Source organism: Chlorocebus sabaeus, chromosome 10 (assembly GCF_047675955.1).
Source record: "Chlorocebus sabaeus isolate Y175 chromosome 10, mChlSab1.0.hap1, whole genome shotgun sequence".
Taxonomy (NCBI): Eukaryota; Metazoa; Chordata; class Mammalia; order Primates; family Cercopithecidae; genus Chlorocebus; species Chlorocebus sabaeus.
This window is the reverse complement of record NC_132913.1, coordinates 55,102,505-55,124,841: the sequence shown is the minus strand read 5'-3', so window position 1 is coordinate 55,124,841 and position 22,337 is coordinate 55,102,505. Positions and strand designations below refer to the sequence as shown.

Sequence of the window (22,337 nt, the reverse complement as noted above, 5' to 3'; positions counted from 1 at the left end):
TATTGTTATGTTTTATTGTTTCTCTTTTGCAAACATTTTCAATCCACAGTTGGTTGAGGCCTCAGAAGTGGAACCTGTGGATATAGTGGACTGATTCATATGTGCCACAGACATCCCTGACTCTCACCCCATCCTTGACTTTCATTCCTTCTTTGAGCCTTATTCAATACTGGCCACCACCTGATCCCTTACGCTCACCCCATTCCTGACAGGGTGTCTTCTAATCAGTTCTTGAGTTTCTTCAAGGGTTTAGGCCTCAGAGACCTCCTCAGGGGCATAGGGAGCACTAGACTGCTATGCTGGTGTGTGGGGAATTGAGTCTAGCCCAGCATCTCCTGTTGCCTCCTTTTCCTCAGCTCTGGCTCAGCTGCTTGAGGAGCTGTCCCAAGAGAGATCGGGACCAAATGCCACTGGTCCTTGTCCTTCCTGTCAACTCCTCTTCCTTAGGCTCTGGTGGCTTGAGGGGAAACCTGGCCAGGTTGAGGCTGGAGAGGATCAAGCCATGAGCCCTGGAGGGTGGAGTGTTAGAGAGGACCGAGCCCAAGACCGGGAGTCAAGTGACCTGACCCGTTCCCCGCTGTGTGACCTAGGCTCACCCCACATCACTTCAGGAAATGCAGGCAAGATGTAGAAACCAAATGCAGAGGTGGGGTCTGCTACTCTGCTCAGCTGAAGAATGTCAAGAAAAGCCCATCTTGTGGTGTCAAATTGTGTGGCACCAATCTCTACTCTGAATAAAAAGAAATGATGCTGAAATTAAGGCCTTAGCTTACCGGACTGAAAGAAAAGGAATCAGAGGGAAAACATTGGTAACATTTGCTCTGAATGTGTCATGGTCCAAGATCTTTATCAGTATTTAATTTAAAAGGAAAAATAAAACCACCTGGCAACCTCACAGTGGATACTGAATAACAAGCTGGATAAGCTGTTAAACACCTATGCAATGGCTACAGAGACAGGAGAGTGGAGCCAAGGGCTGTGGCACAGACTCCTTGCCTAAGCCCGAGACAAAGTCAGAGGGGGCAGATGCACAATCACAGTGTCTCTAATTTCTACAGGAGCTGGAGTCAAGAGTGATGTGCTTTCTGAACAACTGCCCTGGGTGGGTCAGAGAAAAGGGATCGATCCCTGTCTCAGAAGTAAAAATGATAAATGTGCTCTAAGAGGAAAAATTATTTATGGTGTACTCTCAGCCTGACAATGTGGAATTAGTAAGAGAACTGTCTTCTATTGGTAGCATCTTTATATATGTGTATATAATTTATATATATATATATATATATCTTACACACACACACACACACACACATACCCCCCCCTACAAATATCTTATTGGTTCTTTTTCTCTGGAGAGCCCTAATATTGTCTCCTTTGGAGGAAGTTCCTCAAGGCAAGGTCCTAGACCTTCTTTTCTTCTCACTCTAAGTTTTGCTTCTTTTCTTTTTTTTTGAGATGGGGTCTTGCTTGTCGTCCAGGCTGGAGTGCAGTGGCACAATCTCTGCTCACTGCAAGCTCCGCCTCCCGGGTTCATGCCATTCTCCTACCTCAGCCTCCCGAGTAGCTGGGACTACAGGCGCCTGCCACCACGTCTGGCTAATTTTTTGTATTTTTAGTAGAGATGGGGTTTCACCGTGTTAGCCAGGATGGTCTCGATCTCCTGACCTCGTATCCGCCCGCCTTGGCCTCCCAAAGTGCTGGGATTACAGACAGTTTTGTTTGTTTTCAATGTCATTTTTTTTTTCCCCTGCCCGTGGCCTCTGTTGCCTTCTGCATGTGAATAACTCTTAAGTTTGTATTCTAGCTCAGAGATCTCTCTCTATGGATCTCCAGACCCATGCATCTAATTGTGTACTTGGATATCTGAAGGGCATCTGAATGCAACATATGCAAAGGTAAATCCATGATCCTGCAACCCTGATCTTCTTTCAGGGTTCCCCACCTCTGTGAAACATACCTCTCTGTATCGGAAAGACCTGGAGCCATTCCTAACAGCTCTTTCCCTCTTAACTCTATACCTAATCCATCACCATATCCTGCCAATGTCACTTCAGAAATTTCTTTATATCTCTACTTCTCTCAAGGTCCACTACCACCACTCAAGCTATGGGTATCTTATCTTGACTCCTATATTAACTTTTTAAGTTGCAAGTTGCAAGTTGCAAGTAGCTGCCTATTCTCAGTCTGTCCTCTAATTCTCTTTCTTTACCCTCCAGCTACAGTGATCTTTCTAAAAACTAAATCTGATCATATCATTCTGTGCCATTACCTGTTGGAAATCATACCATGATTTTCTGTTGTGCTTAGCAAGAAAGCTAAGAAATTCTCAGCAAGGCTATGTGGTGGTTCCCGTGGCTCTGCATGGTGTTATCCTGCCGCAGTTTTCCCCTTGCTTTCTAGACTCCAGCTAAACTAGCTTTTTCTTTTAACTCCTGAAAGTAAAGTCTCCATCATGGGTTCTTTGAATATACTGTTTTTACTCTAGTTTTAAAAATTTGGAATATTCTTCCCAACTTCTCAACTATCATATCAGGAGTCATTTACAGAGGAAACTGTTGTGTTCCACGCACCACTTCCTCAGCCTAGTCAGATTCCTGTATTATACAATCTCATAGTATTTCTCTAAATCAAAGCAAATAATAATAGCTAAGAAGTATCACATGCTTGCCAAGTTCAAGTGTCAAGCACACTGCTAAATATTTTATAATTGTTGTATCTAAATATTATCTAATTAAAAATTAGAGAAATAGTCAGTATTATCATTCTTATTTTCCAAGAGAGGAACCAGAGAACCTGGGTGACATGCTGACAGCATATTCAGCAGTGTGATGAGTTTAGTGCATATTTGGTTCCCCCACTGGCCTGTCTACTTGGAATGAGCTGGGGCCACTCTTAATGGATCAGCACTGTCAGAGAGCTGCCTGGCATGTAGAATGTGTTCCATATGTACTTGTTGATTGAAATAATGAATATTTCAATGAGAAATGAACCATGGCACATTTTAACATGAAAACTAACTGGGTATTCCTTTTGTTCTCTATACCAAATTAGTCACCTATGAGATTGTTTACAAAATTCTAGACAGCTGCTTGCAAATGAGAAAATGGCATTCCCAATATTGGAGATGCTTTAGAGTATCCTCCACTCTTCATTTTAATGACCATCTGCTCCATTTCCAAATGAGGCACCAATTCAGTTTAATTTTACACACAGTTAAGAATGATTTTTTTTAGTCCCAGTCCTTTTGGGGCTTCTAAAATCACACACACTCAAGCGCACACTTAGAAAGATGCATACTCTCTGTTAGGTGCATACCAGCAACTGTAACAAATAAGCCCTAAATTTCTAAGCCTTAACACAATAGGTGGTTATTTCTTATTTGTGTAACAACCTTGCCCAGAAAGCTTTTCACCTGGTGCTTGCCCAGAAAGCTTTTCACCTGGTGATTTGGGAACCCAGACTTTCTTCACCCCATGGGGCCCCTGCCTAGGGGTTTCAGAGTTCCTTTACTGATGGCAGCAAGGCAAAAAGCATAGAGGAGGCATAACTCCTTCCTCAAAACCCTGGCTTCCAAATGAAGCACGTCACTTCTACTCACTTCTCATTGCTAGAAATTTATTATGTGGTCGTGCCCAACTCTAAGAAAGGCTAGGAAATGCTGTCTATCTATATGCCCAGGAAGAAAAAAGGGAAAACACATTTGATTGAATCATCAGCATTCTCTGTCCCACCCTTGTCCTCATAGTACAGTGCAGAGAGATGCTGTAAGATTAGTACAAAGTACCCTCGGGTATGGGAAGAAGGAGCTTAATTTTCACTGTGGACATCTGAAAAGACATGTGGAGGAGGGTATTTTGAGTGGGGCTTGAAGAATAAGCAAGTCCTTGATAGGAAGAGATGGTAACAGGCATAACTGAGATGAAACCAGTGCCAAGAGAGATGAGGTCTAAAGCCAGGTGGAAGTGAGAAGGCGAGAAGAAATGTATGCCTGTGCCTTGGTCTGTGTGTAGGCAACTCAGAGTCAAGTGTAAACATTATTTTAATAATCTCTTTGTCTTGGTTTTCCTGTGCTCCTTCTTCAAGTAATTAAACAACAAACAGAATTCCACCCTCCACCATAAGTATCTTGGTCCCTAATGTGAAGATATGAAATAATTAGAGGGTGTGCTGTGTAAGAATTGTAATGTCATGGAAACTTCTATTTTCAACACTGTGCTAATTACACAGGATGAGGCGGAACAAAGGGAAGATGCACAATTAGCAGAGCACAGCTTATTATAACCAGCTCTGTTTAGAGCCTCTTCTGAAGCTAGATATGTAATAAATCAATATGCAGTAGTGACCTGGCATTTATTTTTCAGAGAACTCTTAAATTTTGGAAATGCGGGATTTTTGGAATGCAAGATTTGGCCATTTTGGATTTGACTGTGGGGATGGTACAGGAGACTTTTACATTCTAGTCTACATAATAAAGAGGAAAAAGCAGGGTCTTTAGAGGGAGAAGACCTCTTCCTTGGTCTGCCACTCACTGGCTGGGTGATCATAACTTCTCTGAGCTGCTTCCTCCACTGTGTAGGTATAGGGGGTAGTAATGCAGATGAAAGCACCTAGCGCTAAGCCTAGACTATATTAAGGACACAATTTTAATTTTAGATCCATTTCCTTTCCCCTTCCCAACTTTCCTTTTCTTTAGTGAGATTTCATTCATCTCAAATAAAAATCCTTAAGACTTTAAGAACTGTACAAGAATGACTGTAATAACCGACAGATGTACTTCCTTTAAAGCTACCAAACTTCAATAAAGGCAGTTACAATATCAGTGGCTCTATCTGGGCAGTGTCAACGATAAAAAAAATACCTTCCTAGGCTGGGTGCAGTGGCTCACGCCTGTAATCTCAGCACTTTGGGAGGATGAGGCAGGTGGATCACCTGAAGTCAAGAGTTCGAGAGCAGCCTGGCCAACATGGTGAAACCCTGTCTTTACTAAAAACACAAAAATTAACCAGGCGTAGTGGCACATGTCTGTAAGTCCAGCTACTTGGGAGGCTGAGGCAGGAAAATCACTTGAACCCGGGAGGCGGAGGTTGCAGTGAGCAGAGATCACGCCACTGCACTCTAGCCTGGGACTCAAGTGAAACTCCGTCTTAAAAAAAAACAAAAAACAAAAAACAAAAAGTACCTTCCTTGTCAAATCTCACGAGGGCTGACTCAGCTCTTCTTTTCTTCCAAAGAAGATAAATAGCGTATCATGCAATTTGCTTTCTGCTAGGGGGTTTTGTTTTGTTTACAAACAAGATCTTAAGTGCAAAAGACTTAAACATTCAAGGGCCTATGATAAGTCCCATAAAAGTTGGGCTTTTCACTAGCTTCTGTTGCCAGAATATTAGAAATTGATATGAAAAACTGAGAGCTTAAAAATTGCACAGTATTACATATGATTCAATTGCAAAGTGCTGTGAACTGCCCATCCCAAGCCTCAGCTATGAATGGCCTATACACCAAAGTGCATCTCAGTATTGACTGAAAGGATAGAGGCTCTTAGCTCTTGGGAAGGCATTAGGATTGCATTATCATATCAATAGCCCACATGCAAAGTTCTTGATAAAAACTATCATAATCCAGAGGCAGAGATAAAATATGAGAGTTTGATTTGTGTAAACAAATCAAAAGCATTTACAGTCAAGCTCCTTAATCTGTCTTAAAGCATTGCCAGGAATATAAACATCAGAACAGCCTGAGGCAGGCAGCCGGTAGTAGACGGAGAACTCTAATTTGCTACTTTTTCTTGCTTTGCTATAATCCAGCCATATTGGCTATCTTTCAATTTTACAAACCAGCGAAGCTTAACACTTTTTGTCTTAAAACCCCTAATAATAATAGTCAGGATAGTTTCTTAGTGGCTTAAGACAATTAAAGCTTGTTGTTTGCTCAGGCTACAGGTCCGCTGTTGGGGGTTGGGGGGAGGGGCTCTGTTCTTTGCAGTCACACAGGTTCCAGGCTGAAGGAGAAACCACATCTTGAACCACATCACCAGCAGAATGCCACAGGGAAAGGGAGCTAGGGAGTCTTGCAACAGCAATGAAATGCTCCAGCATGGAAGTACCATAGATCCTTTACTACTCACAACTCACTGGTCATCTCACATCCCCAGCCCCAGTCTATCTGGTCCTCTCCTTTGCCCGGAAGAGAAGGGCCATGGGGAAAGCTCTCTGGACTCTCACACCTCCCCTAACCACCCTTTCTAAAGCAGGTTCCGCCTCTTCACTACCTGGGCACCCTGTTTGTTTTCTTCATAGTGCTTATCACAGTTTGTAATTGTATTATTTATTTACTTTCTGTTTTGTTTTTAGTCTGTTTCCTCCGTTGGACGCTAAGATCCGTAAGAGGAAGTATTATTTATACCAGCAGCCTGATTCCATAAAGCTGTTCTCAAAAGTACCCAATTGGCTTCAGGTATTTAAAATACTCAGTATATTTGTCTTGAACTTGGAGAATCCTTATGACTATAATCTCATGTCTCTTAGTCCATGTCCACCTGTTTAGGCTCTGTGCTGACCCTGCTTCACTGCCCCTCATCAGAGGGTCCTCTTGCTACTCACTGTCAGGGGCTGAAACAAACTGCGTGTTCCTTCCAATGCTGTCAGTAAGTGGTGGGAAAAAAACTATCAACTGAAACCTTACAGAAATCTCCAAAGATGGTGAAAACCAACATATCCAGTGCACATTACTAGAAATTTTGTAAATAAGGACCCAGAGAGAGGAATTTGGTGAATTGGAGTTTTGTTGAACTTGCTTTTGGGAAATTAGCTCACAGGGAATTGGCTCAGAGCTACCCACCACCTTCCACTAACAATTGTATTTCAGGGTCCAATTCTGCTTGGCATTTTGAAGGCACACTGAAATAACTGTCAATTTCATGGAAAAGGAAACTGTAGTTTAGAAAGGTTAAGTAAGTGGCCCAAAGTCACAGAGGCTATGATGGGAAAGATAGGAGTGTCATCCAGGTGACCTCTTGCCACTGTGGTGCTTCTTTCCCTGAATCACAGTCCCTATAGGTTGCAATCATTTTTATTTATTTAATGTGCCATTTAGTGTATAAAGGAATATTCTGAGTATTTCTCTTGCTTTTTATCACTTTAAATAAAAACATTTTAACAATTATTCACTATTTTAGAGACTTTTAATAACTGTACCATCATTTTCTATGTAAAATCCTATTATTTTCAACTGAAAGCACAATTGCCTGTGGGATGAGTTTATTTCAGCAAAGAAGATTCAAGAATCAATTAGTGATGGCCTTGGAGAAATGGGTTTTAAATAGGAATTGTCTTAGGTCACCTAAAGCATATCTTTAGTTTCCTAATAGTTCATCTTAAAAGAGGCCGCCACTAAAATCAGTCAAAGGTTTCATAGACACTTTTAATATGGATTTTTAAAAAAGACACTTTTTTTTAAAGCTATGAGTTTTTTTCTCCTGTATCTTTCAGAATAAAGGCATTTTCCTGCATGTCCTACACATGTATTCCAGAACTTAAAATACAATTAAATAAAAAATTTAAAAGAGAAATAAGACTTTTATGGCAAGGATATTTTGCATACTATAGCAGGTAAACATTAATAAAGAAAAAAACCTAGAATTTTCTCTCTGCTCATTAGTCCTTAGACGCTGATTTCTGATTTTGTAGAGGTGCTGTTATTTTTCCTTGATGCTGGGCTGCATAACTGAGAAATGTGTTTCTCTCCTACCTGTTGGCTCCAGCGTGCTGTGTTTTCCTTCCTCTTACTACAAGTTCGGGAAATCAAGCATGGTCTCAATCTGCCTGAGGAGGAGATTCAAGGTGCCCATGCCAGGAGCAAGCTGCATAGCCCTAAGTGGACACCAAGAAAAGAGAAAAATTTAGAAATAATGGAAATGAACTGGGTTCAGAGAAATGAAAACAGAACTGCCACTTTAAAAAAATGTTTCTATTTAAGTACATTACAATACAAAGAATGGCAATGTGGGTAGGCATTGAATAGAGGTGGATTGAATGAAAAAGGAAGGAAGAAATTAACCTCATTTAGGGTTTCAACTGGTACTAGGATTACAAACTCAGATGCCTTCAAGCCATGCAGGTGGTACCAATGAGCCAGCGGACTGGGTGTGAGATACTAAGGAATGGTGGACACTGTGATGAGCTAGTAAGCCCATGCTCCATCTGAAGGGGCTACTACTGCTCAGGTCTACTTGACGATTTTGACTGATGCCACAAAGATGAACAGGCCCAGTGAGGTCACAACGCCCAATTTGTAGGGAAAAACAGAAATACAGATTTTTAAATGTGAAATATCTTGAGTTTTGTATTTTAGGATCTAATTTTAAAAATAAAACAAAACTTTGCACAGGTCAGACAAGGCTAAAACCAAAGCCCATGTGAGGGGTCGGGATGGGCACATGGATGGCCAGCTTTTACCTAAGGTCTGCTGCAACATCTTAACTTTCCAAGTGATAAAAAAGGTCCAGAGGGCTGAAGCTGCCTTGGGGCAAAGACATATGGTTCATTCATGGCACAGCTGGGAGTTTAGGCATGCGCACCTTCCCTTTCACTTAGGACCTTTTAGTGTCACTTATGACCACTCTGCCACTGGCTGAATCTGATCCAGACCTGTTTAAATAACAGGATGGAAGCCAACTAGACCTGCCTTCTATTGATCAGATTCTTGGTTCTCAAACTGTATGTATAGAAAGCTTCATAATAAAAGGTGGAATGTTCTATTCTAACTGTTCATGTATATCATAGAGTAAGTTCTGGGTAATGCTGAGTGACTGAAATGTGATGGGTCCTCATATGAAATAAAACTGTTATTAAAGGCATTTGTTTGAGATGGTGTTTAAGCAAGGTGGCCCCCCCATGAAGAATATGGACAGAGGCACAAGTGGGTTCCCGTGGATCCACTTGCTGATTCCAGTTTCTGTTAAAACACTGTCTGTTTCATGATGATCAGTGTTGCGTGATGGGTCAGTGTATGGGTTGGGTTTAGAGACTGACCCAGCCACTGACGATACTTAACCTCTCTAGGTCCCATGTGCAAAATCATGATAATAGTACCTGAGTCCTAGAGTTGTCATGAGGTTCAAATAAATGAATACATAGAAAGTGCTTAGGATGGTGCTTGCATAGGTAGACATCAATGTTAGCTGGTATTTGTAACAACTACCAACATTTACTGAATGCCTACACCAAGTTACTTACATGTATTATCTGTCATCATCTCCACAATCCTCTTAGTTTTGTATTATTAACTTCATTTTAATAATGAGAAAACATGACCGAGGGAGAGCAAGTCTATTGTTCAATGTCATCCTGGGATTAGTAGAGCTAGTGTTTGAACTTAGATCTACTCAGCCTAGACAGTTGCTTAACCTACCTCTCCAGTGCCTTGTCATTTGTTCAACTGAAGACAAATTTCAGAACTTTAAAGGAGAGCAAGTCTATTTGGTCAAACACCAATTGCTTATCAAGTCAAATACCAAAGCAAAAGAGGCCCAAAGCAAACAATCAAAAGTATTGCAACACTTGGGAATCTTTTGCCTTATGTAAAAAATGTCTTATTCGAATAATGGGAGTGTACCATGTAACTAAGCATAAGACGGGAGAGCATGTAGTCAGTTTTTAGTCTGCATGAACCCTCACTCTTCCCTTTAAAGTGCTGTATCTCTTACTAGATTATTTGCTTAATATTGATAAAATAATGGAGGTAGCTTTTAAGAATTTAAACATGTACTGAATATTGACATTGGAAAAATAGCACCTGGAAGATTTTACTCTAGGATATTTAAAAAAAATTTCCTTGCTTTTGTAGAATTTACTATGCAAAAAGTTGAATAAAAATAAACATTATTGTATGAAGCATTAATATGAAGCGTCTTTTCTAAAACATTATTGAACGAAGAAAAGGGAAGCAAAGAATGAAAGAAATGAGAAGTTACTGAATGTTACCATGAGACAGACCCTATCCTAAGTATTATTATATTCATCATAGCATTCACTGAGTGAAAAATAACCAAACTAGGGCCAGAAAAAGGTATGGAAAATGTGTATATAGCGAACTCAATTTTCCATGGGCAGATGTAGGTTTAAAACTTAAATCTTACTTAGATATAAATTTATCTTGAATAGCCATTCTGTTTTGTCTTGGGATTTTTTTCTTTTCACACATTAAAAAATAATTTAGCTTGAAGTCAGGTAGCGTGATGCCTCCAGCTTTGTTCTTTTGACTTAGGATTGTCTTGGAGATGCGGGCTCTTTTTTGGTTCCATATGAACTTTAAAGCAGTTTTTTCCAATTCTGTGAAGAAACTCATTGGTAGCTTGATGGGGATGGCATTGAACTATAAATAACCTTGGGCAGTATGGCCATTTTCACGATATTGATTCTTCCTATCCATGAGCATGGTATGTTCTTCCATTTGTTTGTGTCCTCTTTTATTTCACTGAGCAGTGGTTTGTAGTTCTCCTTGAAGAGGTCCTTAACATCCCTTGTAAGTTGGATTCCTAGGTATTTTATTCTCTTTGAAGCAATTGTGAATGGAAGTTCATTCCTGATTTGGCTCTCTGTTTGTCTGTTACTGGTGTATAAGAATGCTTGTGATTTTTGCACATTAATTTTGTATCCTGAGACTTTGCTGAAGTTGCTTATCAGCTTAAGGAGATTTTGGGCTGAGACAATGGGGTTTTCTAAATATATAAGGCTACAGTAACCAAAACAGCATGGTACTGGTACCAAAACAGAGATATAGACCAATGGAACAGAACAGAGTCCTCAGAAATAATACCACACATCTACAGCCATCTGATCTTTGACAAACCTGAGAGAAACAAGAAATGGGGAAAGGATTCCCTATTTAATAAATGGTGCTGGGAAAATTGGCTAGCCATAAGTAGAAAGCTGAAACTGGATCCTTTCCTTACTCCTTATATGAAAATTAATTCAAGATGGATTAGAGACTTAAATGTTAGACCTAATACCATAAAAATCCTAGAGGAAAACCTAGGTAGTACCATTCAGGACATAGGCATGGGCAAAGACTTCATGTCTAAAACACCAAAAGCAACAGCAGCAAAAGCCAAAATTGATCTCATTAAACTAAAGAGCTTCTGCACAGCAAAAGAAACTACCATCAGAGTGAACAGGCAACCTACAGAATGGGAGAAAATTTTTGCAATCTACTCATCTGACAAAGGGCTAATATCCAGAACCTACAAAGAACTCAAACAAATTTACAAGAAAAAAACAAACAACTCCATCAAAAAGTGGGCAAAGGATATGAACAGACAGTTCTCAAAAGAAGACATTCATACAGCCAACAGACACATGAAAAAATGCTCATCACTGGCCATCAGAGAAATGCAAATCAAAACCACAATGAGATACCATCTCACACCAGTTAGAATGGCGATCATTCAAAAGTCAGGAAACAACAGGTGCTGGAGAGGATGTGGAGAAATAGGAACACTTTTACACTGTTGGTGGGATTGTAAACTAGTTCAACCATTATGGAAAACAGTATGGCGATTCCTCAAGGATCTAGAACTAGATGTACCATATGACCCAGCCATCCCATTACTGGGTATATACCCAAAGGATTATAACTTATGCTGCTATAAAGACACATGCACACGTATGTTTATTGCAGCACTATTCACAATAGCAAAGACTTGGAATCAACCCAAATGTCCATCAGTGACAGACTGGATTAAGAAAATGTGGCACATATACACCATGGAATACTATGCAGCCATAAAAAAGGATGAGTTTTTGTCCTTTGTACGGACATGGATGCAGCTGGAAACCATCATTCTTAGCAAACTATCACAAGAACAGAAAACCAAACACCGCATGTTCTCACTCGTAGGTGGGAACTGAACAATGAGATCACTTGGACTCGGGAAGGGGAACATCACACACCGGGGCCTGTCATGGGGAGGGGGGAGGGGGGAGGGATTGCATTGGGAGTTATACCTGATGTAAATGACGAGTTGATGGGTGCAGCACACCAACATGGCACAAGTATACATATGTAACAAACCTGCATGTTATGCACATGTACCCTACAACTTAAAGTATAATAATAATAAATAAATTAAAAAAAATAATTTAGCAAAGCAGAGGCAGGAAAGGAGGGTGTACTTTTAATCAAAATACTCAATTGCCATCAATGCAGGAAAATATTAACTAGAAAACATATACATGCAAATTTTCTCTGCTTTAGAATGAACTGAATATTATCCTAAGAGATAATGACATCTATTCAAAGCAATATATAGAAAGTGGGAATGTATTGTACAAGAAAAGATGAAAAACATAAGCTACTTTCTTTAGTCTGATTTCTAAAGTAAAATTTTAGTACTTAAGTTAGAGGCACTGCAACTTTCCAGAAAATAAAATGCATCTACATTCACATGTTGGTTTTAGAATACAAAATAATATTTCAAAGTCAAGTAGAAATGAATTTGTTCATTATCTACTCTTTTGGATAATTGCCATTATTGCTATTTCTCCTTGGGCAGATAATTGAAAATTGACTATATAAATTGTTGTGTTTTTCTGGGGAAATAGCTTAGACTCAAAATTTGTCACCCACATTTTAATCTAGTTTACAATTTTATCAGGTCTAAAAATTATAGCTATTCTAGCACATTATTCCATTACATTTCATTAATATCACCCCTTCTTTTTAGCTTCATGTGGCAAAAAGGAATTTTGTCGGTGCTGCTTATGGCTGAGAAATCCATTCTTTCTGTGTACCGACTTATGAGTGCTAGCTATGGGAGAATTTAGTGACATAATAGGATAAACAAGACAGTAATAATATTTGGACATGAGATTTAGCCTTCCCAGTTTTGCTATAGCCCTCTGTGGCAACAAAGGACTTTGTACTGTGGATCTCTAATGTCAGCATCTGGCTACATTTGATCCTGGTTTGTGTGTGGTCTGTTTGAGATAAAGGACTTAAATAAAGACCAACAGAACAAAACACAAAGCGCCACTGAGTTGCCCATTTATTAACTTATCAAGGTAAATTCTATGATTCATTAGGGAACCAGGTGGAAACCAGAAGGAGGCCATAGTTGATCTCATTAGTTAATGAATTTAGGAGAGAGAACAGAGGACTTTCGCTCTCTCTGTTTCAATGATCATGAACTTAACTTTCAATTTGTCTTCATTGTAGGTGGGGTCGCTTTGGGACTCTGAGATTCTCATGCAGGAAGTTTATTGGCGTATGTTCTTAGGAACAACACCTGTCCCTAATGGGAGAGGAGAAAGAAGAAGGCAAAGGGAGAGTCTGGACTTTGATGCAGTCACAGCACAGACCTGAGCTGACCTTGCAGGGAGCTCTGGAGTTGGGATGGTTCTGCAGAGTCCAGTAGCTGCCAGGCCAGCTTGCATGGGCTTGGGCAGAGCTGGTGGTGCACACTTCTTCCCAACTTCACATTCAATGACATCATGTTGATATCTTGAAACTGGTGGCATATACATTTATAACACACTAATAGGCAATGCTAGAAATCAGGGGTTCTCCCACTTCCCTTGCCTAGAAAGCTGGTTTGCCAGAAAACCCACAGTGAAGAAAGATTGCTTCCATATCTCTATGCCCAAATTCATGCCATAAATTCTTTTGTTGTTGTTTTTTTTCTTTGTTTGTTTCTTTTTTTTTTTTTTTTTGAGATGGAGTCTCACTCTGTCACCCAGGCTGGAAGTGCAGTGGTGCGATCTGGGTTCTTAATTGTTAGCAGTGCTACAATAGAAGGAATTCTATACAATAATCCTAAGTCTTGTATTGTTATAGCTTCTTTAGGCCAAGTCTCCTCTGTTCTACCAAGTATTATTCTAATCTCAGGATTTCTATCCCTGCCATGTTATCAGTGATCTTTCTTACTGCCTTTCTGAAAGAGGCAACTAAGCTCCCATGGAAATGGAACACTCTCTTTAAGATACAACTTAGTGATATGACCTCCAAAGCCCAAGTGACAGAGTTATCAAAGAAGTATTTAATAAGAACTAGTAATGACCAAACAAGATCCTGAATAAAGTACTCAGAAAGAAAAAACAAACCCAGCTGAAATGATTACTGAAATGATTTTGTTTAAATGTATTGCTATGCCTTTACTTGTAAACATGGTCATTCATACTAATGAAGTAGAATAACAATAATTATGGCATATAATTGTTTAATGAAGTCTCAAAATATTTTTGGAGCCAGTTTAGGGTGCAGAAAGTAGGAGAAGATTTTAGACACGTTAGCCAAGAATTTAACCAAAGAATTTCAGTTAAAATCACTCCAGCTATTTTAAAAGTTGATTTTAAACTTAGTCCATCCTAAGAAGGATATTGCTGTATGCAATTCAATATCCAATTGCTGTATTTAAGTACTATTATCTTTAGGAAACTCAGAGAGTTTGTATGGGAGAGTTCACCATTAGCTTGGGTAGCAGAAATATTTAAGGGTACTATTCTGAACAAAGCTGCACATGTATCAAAGTTCTTTCCTCTTCTGAGCTCTTTATAGAAAAAGGCAACTAAAGGAATATACAAGATTTGACAGACAGGCACAGATTATACAGAATTTCTTCTCAGCTTTGCACCTTACGTCCTATACCCATATTAACTCCTGGCAATGTAGTAATTGCAAAAACATCAGTTAGGCAATCAATTTATAAAAAAAAAAAAAGGGCATAAAATGGGGGGGGGGGGGGGAAGTTGTCCTGATTTTAAATAAGGCTAGAATGTGGAAACTCAATAAGACAAGCATGGATGATTCTGAAATTTAGCGATTAAAAAGTGACTGAATATTGACTATATCTGTTCTATCAGCTGCCACATTTCTATAACAAGCATCAAAGAAGACAGAAAGTGAGGATTCCAAGAAATACTCTTCCATGACATAAAATCATTGGGAGCAAACTGTCTTATACATCACAACTCAGCACAGAGTCTATTTCAATATCTTCTTAAATGAATTGATGAGATATAGCTAGGGCCACATTTGGATTCTGTATTCAGTTTCTTCCTCTCCTGTTATATTTATTGCTTCATTAAAAAAAACTGTGTTATTTTCTGTACTGTCATATTCTACCAGGGCTGGAGATACAGAGAATCTTGTGTCTTTCTGGAGACAGATATCATCCAGATAATAAAGTATAGTAACGGAGATAATAAAAAAACGGACTCTGAACTGTGTGGTTTGGTGGTGGTGGTGGTGGTGGTCGTGTGTGTATGTGTGTGTGTGTATGTGTGTATGTCTTGGTGTGTGATTAAATGCATTCTTCTCTTGAATGAGGTATTCAGAATATTGGTAATTAAGAGCAAAGCTTCCCTTTTTTGGACTGTAAAATATAAATCCAGTTACTGTTTCTGCTGATCACACAGGGGATATTGAGAGGATGAAGGAATGTAGCCCGGAGCCCTAAAAATAATCTGGCCTATTTTTCCTAATTTTAAACTGAAATACATCTGAGCTAGTCTTTCAACAATTCAGCAATATTTTTATTTTCCTTTTACATGGAATTCATATGCTAGGTCCTGAGGACTGAAAGAGGAATGGAGAAAACCCAAGTTGTTCTCAAAGTCTTACTAAGCAATAAATTCCAAATATCTGGAAACCATGAGCCTTTTAAAATTTTGATGTAATTTTATAATGCCATTCAGGAATATAAATGTTCTAATTTATATCTACCTATAAAATTTTAGCCTAGATAAATGAGTTGTTTCATAAATAATTTTGGTAGAACATGCATTTACCTTTATAACAAGCAAACACAGAACAATGGGATAGATCCTTGTTAATGTCTGGCTGTCAAACTTTTTAGATATAGCTTTAGGCCTCTGCCTTTTCAGATGGAAGAAACTAGTTATTAAAATTAAGTCCATTCCAGGGCATATGTGCCAAGGAATTTTGGAAAGTTTATATATTGACTGAGTCTACTTCTGCCCAGCTGGATTTCTCAGGTCATGCTTAGCATATCTTGCAAACACTGTTATAGGAAACCATGCCTTGTAAGCTCATGGAATTTGAACGTGACTTCTGATTTTAACACGGGCTCTCTGCAGCCAGTTAGCTCCAGTGAGAAATGACACTGGACATCTGTGGGCGTTGTTTTGCTTTTGCTTATTTTTCTACAGGCATTTTGTTCTAGATCAGTCTTTTTAGAAATGGATATTGTATCTGTTAATAGGGAAAATGGGTGAGATAATAGTCCAACATCTGTACACATGTATCACCACCACTGAAAAACAGCCAGAACCAAGAGGTTAATGATTATGCCCTACAGACAGTTGAAACAGCAATAGTATCTCTTAATTTAAGGGATGGCATCTTGACCTGATATATGCTTGGAAAACAATCTACCTCCTGACTTAAGTGGTTCTCCATTATACCCAGGAATATTTGGTACAGATGTTGGCAGCTGTATTGACCAGAGAGGCATAACAGGGAACCTGCAGCAGCCCCCAGAAGGTAGGAGATTGGGAGGTGGGACTTAAAAAGAAGCCACTCTTTGCCCTTAATCAATTGTACTGGATGGGGATTGGTTTTTTGCAAACATCAATGAGATCAATGAGATCTTGAATGAGAATTGATCAAGATTAAGGAGATTTGTTGAAGTTGTATGTGGCAATAGGCCTAGTATAAGAGCAGTGTGCCCTTTCCTCTGAAACATAAAGTTCTTTTCTCACCATAGGTTTTTATTGATGAGCACTTGAAAGTGAACAGAAAATGCATACCTGTTACTTCCAAATTGGACACATTTTCCTCAGTAGACTTTCCAAAGAAAAAGGGAGTTAAATCTGTCCCTGTGAAAGTGTTTCCTATGCCTTGGCTAAGTTGTGAGATAAATCAGTTTAGAAATGCCATGAGTAGACAGAGAAATGGTTAGAACTCATGCTCAAAAACACAAGTCCTTTGATTGGAAAACAAAGATAGATAAAGCCTGTAGACTGAAGATCCCAGAACTTGATCTGAATGTCAGACACTCAAGTAATAGGTTTATAAAAGAAGGCTTACAGTTTTCATTACAATTATGCTACATGAACGCAATTTTATATCTATTCAGTACTTTGATTAATGCTATTTTTTTCCAGGTTTTTTGATCTAGAATCTCTTCTTTGCTAAGCATCTAAGATACTACTTCTTGCTACCTCCACTGCAATATATCACCTGGACAGCCTGCCACTCTTTGTTGCCTCGAACTTCTCTGATGTTTAGGCAGCCCATTCTGGTACTGAGAACACAGTGAATGAGCTACATCCTCCTGCTTTCTTCTTCTATTATTACTTTTACCTGATTTCTTCCCAGGAGGAAGCTGTACATTTTAACAGATAGGAGGAAAAGCAACTATTTTTCTGCCAAGATAACAATCGACAACTTGGGGCAGTAAGTGCAGAGTTTTTCTGGAGTTCTATTAAAAATTATCTGATAAGCTGCCTTTGTGTTGTTTTCTTTGTGTGGGGCAAGCAGTGGGATCTATGAGGCTTAGCAAGCTTAGTTGGATGTTAAACTCTAGGTAGTAAACAATGACGTACTTTGTAATACACAGATGGCTGGAATGGTCAATGTTGGAGTTAAAATTTACATTAAGATTCCTGGTTCTGCCTATATTCATTAAAGTTGGCACAACAGTAACCCCAAAGATACGATACCTTAAGCAGTCAATCTGTTCCTTCTTCTTGGTCTGGCTCCTAAATACCAATCTGTTCACTTTTCTCTTTCAATGAAAAAATAAACTAAAAAAAAAAAAGAAATTTTAAGGCTGGGCATGATGACTCATGCCTGTAATCCCAGCACTTTGGGAGGCCGAGGCGAGCAGATCACTTGAAGTCAGGAGTTTGAGACCAGCCTGGGGCAACGTGGTAAAACCCCATCTCTACTAAAAATATAAAAATTAGTTGGGCGTGGTGGTTCCCACCTGTAATCCCAGCTACTCGGGAGTCTGAGGCAGGAGAATGTCTTGAACCTGAGAGGTTGCAGTGTGCCGAGATCACGCCACTGTACTCCCGCCCGGGCAGCAGAGTGAGACTCCATCTCAAAACACATTTTGAGAAGAGTCATAAATCAGGGCAAATGTGTGTATACTTCGTGCAATACATATTTCCCTGGAAAAAAGATGGTCATAAATACAAAAGCACCTGTGAAATATGCCTCCATTAAAGTAAAATACAACTCTTTCATGGGGCTGAATGCCTACCCTAGAACCGCTCACTACTCAATAGGATTGTGCCGTGTGTGATAGAATGAGAGTGTGAATGGCTCAGTAAAAGTGTACTTTATATAAAGAAAGTATTCCTTAGGAGAGTTTTGGATAAATGGACTGAATGTTCTTTCATTTATGAGGCTTTTGCTCAGGAAGCCAATGATGCCAAGTACGCAGAGCAAAACCATCTGCTAAAGGTCAAAGGGATGGGTGAGCTGCTACACACAAGCCCCTGTTCTGATGGGGCTCTGCAGAGTCACAGCACCAGCACATTTCTCATCTTCCTTACCTGGAAGACTGCAGATACCTTAAATCATCCAGAATCCAACAACATGTTTCCCAAAAACAATAGACCTACGCAGACTGTGAAATCTCAGGGACGGTAGAAAACTCCACATATGCCCACACTATACCACTGCCACAGCAAGTTTTTATTTTTGTAAAGTAGTGATCAATTTATGTATAAATGATTACAGTATTTGAGATCCAAGATCCTTGGAAAATCTGATGTTGCAATCAAAACATAATTGAGCTATTTTGGAATAGGAAGTCTATTTGTTCTTCAAACGCATAAGTATCTAAAAATTAAATGATGACCCATTTAGCCATCTTGTTTAGTGCACTATTGCTTCACTGCAATTTTTTTAAGGATTGGCTCTAAGTAGACTTTCCTGTTTGATGGAAAGCTTCTGTATTCTGAAACCATTCCCCAGCCCAAGGGGTGTGTGTGTGTGTGTGTGTGTGTGTGTGTGTGTGTGTGTGTGTTAGGGCCAAATGAACATTGTCAGCAGTGATGACTTAATTAATTTCCTCTGTTACCTCACAATCCATTTGCACATCAATCATTTTTTGCAGCCTAAATAACATATGTGTAGGTACTATAATTTTTCCAATGTGAATATATACCTTTGTGATAAAAAATACTAATTTATTTAAAAGTGTTGCCAACTTCATTGTACATTTTTGTTATTGCTATTTTTCAATCCATCAATTAGAAAAACATAGCAACTATCTATGGGCAATCAGAACATTTTAAACGTTAAGAAAGAGTTGTCCTTTTTGGATTAGATGCATTGCTCTAACCTGGGGTAATGTATTTCAAGAGTTACTAATAAAATAATTATAACAAAGGCTTAATAGGGGCATGTAATACAATGGAGGTATGATAGATACAATAGGATTTTCAATTATGAATGAGTTCCATTATAAGAATCATTTAGCCATTTGGTTATATTAAGATGAAATGTTTAGGCTTAGCCCCAAAATAAAACACATGCAAAACAATAGGCATTACCTCTGGGTATAAAAGTGAAATTGTGCAAGGAGTTGGTGGTGCACAGGGATTTCTTTTCATTCTCTAGACCTCTGTATCATTTGAGGGGTTTACAACAATCATGCATTCAAATATTACTCTTATAATTTAAAAAATAATGAAAAACAACCACACAAAATGAGATCAATAGCCTTTTCGGGGGCCAGTGAGGTGCTGGCTCCAGGTCTTGCCTCTCTCGGATCTGTTTTCTTCCACTAGGCTTAAGTTCAGATGCTGAGAATGTTTTCATTCCTTGTAACTTCAGAGGCTGCCCCCGAAATTGACAATCATGTCTACCACACGCTAAGTCGGTATGCTGGACACTTCACAATGAAGGCTATTTGAGCTCACAGGGAGGACTGCAGTACAAGTTGTCATCTCAATACGTCCACTTGTAGTGTGGCTACAGTTCTACAGTATATTCTCACCCAACTGTGCCCTGTGGCACAGCTGCCTGTGTGTGCAGAGAGAATGATTCTTGCCTCTTGCCTCCAAACATGTGAAGGGATACCCCAGAAAGCTTGTATAAAATCCCAGTCTGTCAGACACCAGGAGATTGTAGTTGGCTGATCCATGGTGGCTTCTCTTCAGCGTAACTCTATGAGAGCTGGTATTTGGTATTAGGCGTGCACCGAAATCATGTGACATTTAATGCCTTTAGACTTGAGAGGCTGCAGCAAATTCCAGGCAACGCTTGCTAATATGGTAAATCAATCTAAAATACTTGAAATCCTTTCCCCATAAATGTTGCCATGCTGAATCACTCCGGGTTAAGTTTTGTCATGTTATATTATGGCATGACATTCAGGTAACTCATCATAGCAAATAAAAACATTTATGTCCTTTAGAAAATTTAATGGAAAGCAGATGCACTATTATTTTTTTCCGAAGAATCCAGTCAGATTTTAACAATGCATTATTAGCTACTTGACAAAACACACTCTTGCCTAGATTGCATAGTCATGTACAGTCTTGAATACTGTACTACAAACATCAGGGCCTGAGGCTTTGACAATATAGGTCCTTCAGGGCATTAGTAAAAATAAAGCCAGTTGAATAAGACCAGTCTTTGATGCAAAGTGAATAAAAACATCACAAATATAAGACTCAAGTTTCTCATTTTATGTTTAAACTAGATCTTTAAATTTTAAGTGTAGTCTGGAGGAAATGAATTATTTAAAATGAAGATTCGCATTTTTTCTTCCATCTCCTATGTCTACGATGATTTCTCTTATTCATTCAGAGGGAAGACAAACAAAATGGGGTGAATTTTCCAGGGATGGGTTCTTTGAGAGATGACAAATACACATCAACTGGTTTTGTTTTCACTATTGCTCTGAAGGATCTATGCTCAGAGCCTCAGGCCCGGATGTCTGCAGTACAGTATTCAAGACTATGTCTATAACTGTGCATTCTAGCCAAAAGCCTGTTTTGTCAAGTACTAAATAATGCATTTACTCATTATTTACATGTCTGATTGGCCCCTTCACCTTTCACCCTGATGAATTTCCGTCAAATAGAAACAACCCTCAATGGATATATTCACTGAGTGGTTCTTTTGAAATCATTTCTCATGTATGGTTTCCAAACATGGGTGTTTAGACACTGTCTCCTTTCTACAAATGCTTTCTCTAGACTCTGCCTGTCAAAGCTAAATGACCTTGGGACCTCTAGGTGAAGACGTGAAAGCTGTCCATCTATGCTCTTTATGGTCTCTAAGGACTCAACAAGAACTGGTCTCATTCAGACAACAATTGCCCATCCCCAGTCACTGACAGAGACAAGGATTAACAGACTTTTTTTTTGGTTCCTCCCTGGAAACCTCTCTTTTGTGAAGCTGAAAAGATGAGTTTAAATAGTGTGAGGCCAAGTTTCCAAAGGCTGTCCAACAGTGAGGAATCATTTCAAAGTCTCAAGGATCTGTGGTTAGGTAGGGAAGCCGAGACACAGATAGTACTAGGCAGATAGTACTTTTAGTGTATTAAGTACTTTCTTTTAGGTTGGAACTTAATTGTACTTATATGTCTTTATGCTTTATTTGATTCTGCTCTGTCGGGAAGAAAGCTTCAAGGGAAGGTTGTGAACAGGGTAGAGTGATAATGGGTGGGGGGAGGGTAGTTCAGGTGGGAGTTTTTCCTTCCTAAACATTTTACTTAATGGTGAGAAAGTGTTCCAGAGATTATTTGATCATGGGGATAAATAATCTTGGGGTTCCAAATTTTTGGAGGCATCATACAAGGATGCTGAGCACTGACTATTCTGGGAGCTACTTGTATATTCCATGTTTCTCCTCTGGGGCTTCCTGTCCCATTGATTTTATGTCCATGAAATAAAATGATGGGAACAGTTTAATTGGACTACATTAGAGCTAACAGTGAAATTCTATCTTTCACTCAGCATGAACTTTTTATATTCATTCAACAAATGTCTACTGAGAAAAGATTCAAGTCAGGTCCTATTTTAGGTACTTGGAATAAATTAGTGTACAAAACAGATAAAAATCCCTGTTCTGGTGAAGCATATGTTCTAACGAAGAGAAACTATGTGTATACATATGTGTGTATATACGCATTGCATTAATAGAACTTTTTTATTGAAGTCAGACAGAAATTTTGTTAAAACTAAGAACCTTTGTCTGTGGGTCTTGAACACATTTCACATTTCACAAAGCAATTAGATTGTCCTTTAACATTTGCTTTAAACTTGCCCCTCATTTCTTAATGAGATTACAACCTCATCACAGCTTGACAGGAACAGGCACCAGGCACAAGAAATAAAACCACTAAGAGTCATTTAGAG

General features: G+C 39.1%; 1 protein-coding gene and 1 long non-coding RNA gene across 7 annotated transcripts in view; one reads left to right on the top strand and one right to left on the bottom strand.

The window, feature by feature from the left end:
* The window catches only part of LOC140712577 (uncharacterized), a 79,784-nt gene extending 65,704 nt beyond the window's left edge, over positions 1-14,080 (top strand). The window contains exon 4 of the long non-coding RNA XR_012094210.1: positions 13,210-14,080. This is a non-coding gene — a long non-coding RNA (uncharacterized lncRNA). The remainder of the gene's footprint in view (positions 1-13,209) is intronic.
* Positions 1-22,337, bottom strand: part of B3GALT1 (beta-1,3-galactosyltransferase 1) — a 554,365-nt gene that overhangs the window by 36,997 nt on the left and 495,031 nt on the right. For 5 of the 6 annotated variants that reach the window (XR_012094209.1, XM_073019780.1, XM_007965251.3 and 2 more), the window contains one exon: positions 7,744-7,865. The exons of the other annotated variant lie outside the window; for it this stretch is intronic. The gene's annotated coding sequence lies outside the window, so the exon portion shown is untranslated. The remainder of the gene's footprint in view (positions 1-7,743; positions 7,866-22,337) is intronic. 6 annotated transcript variants of the gene reach the window in all.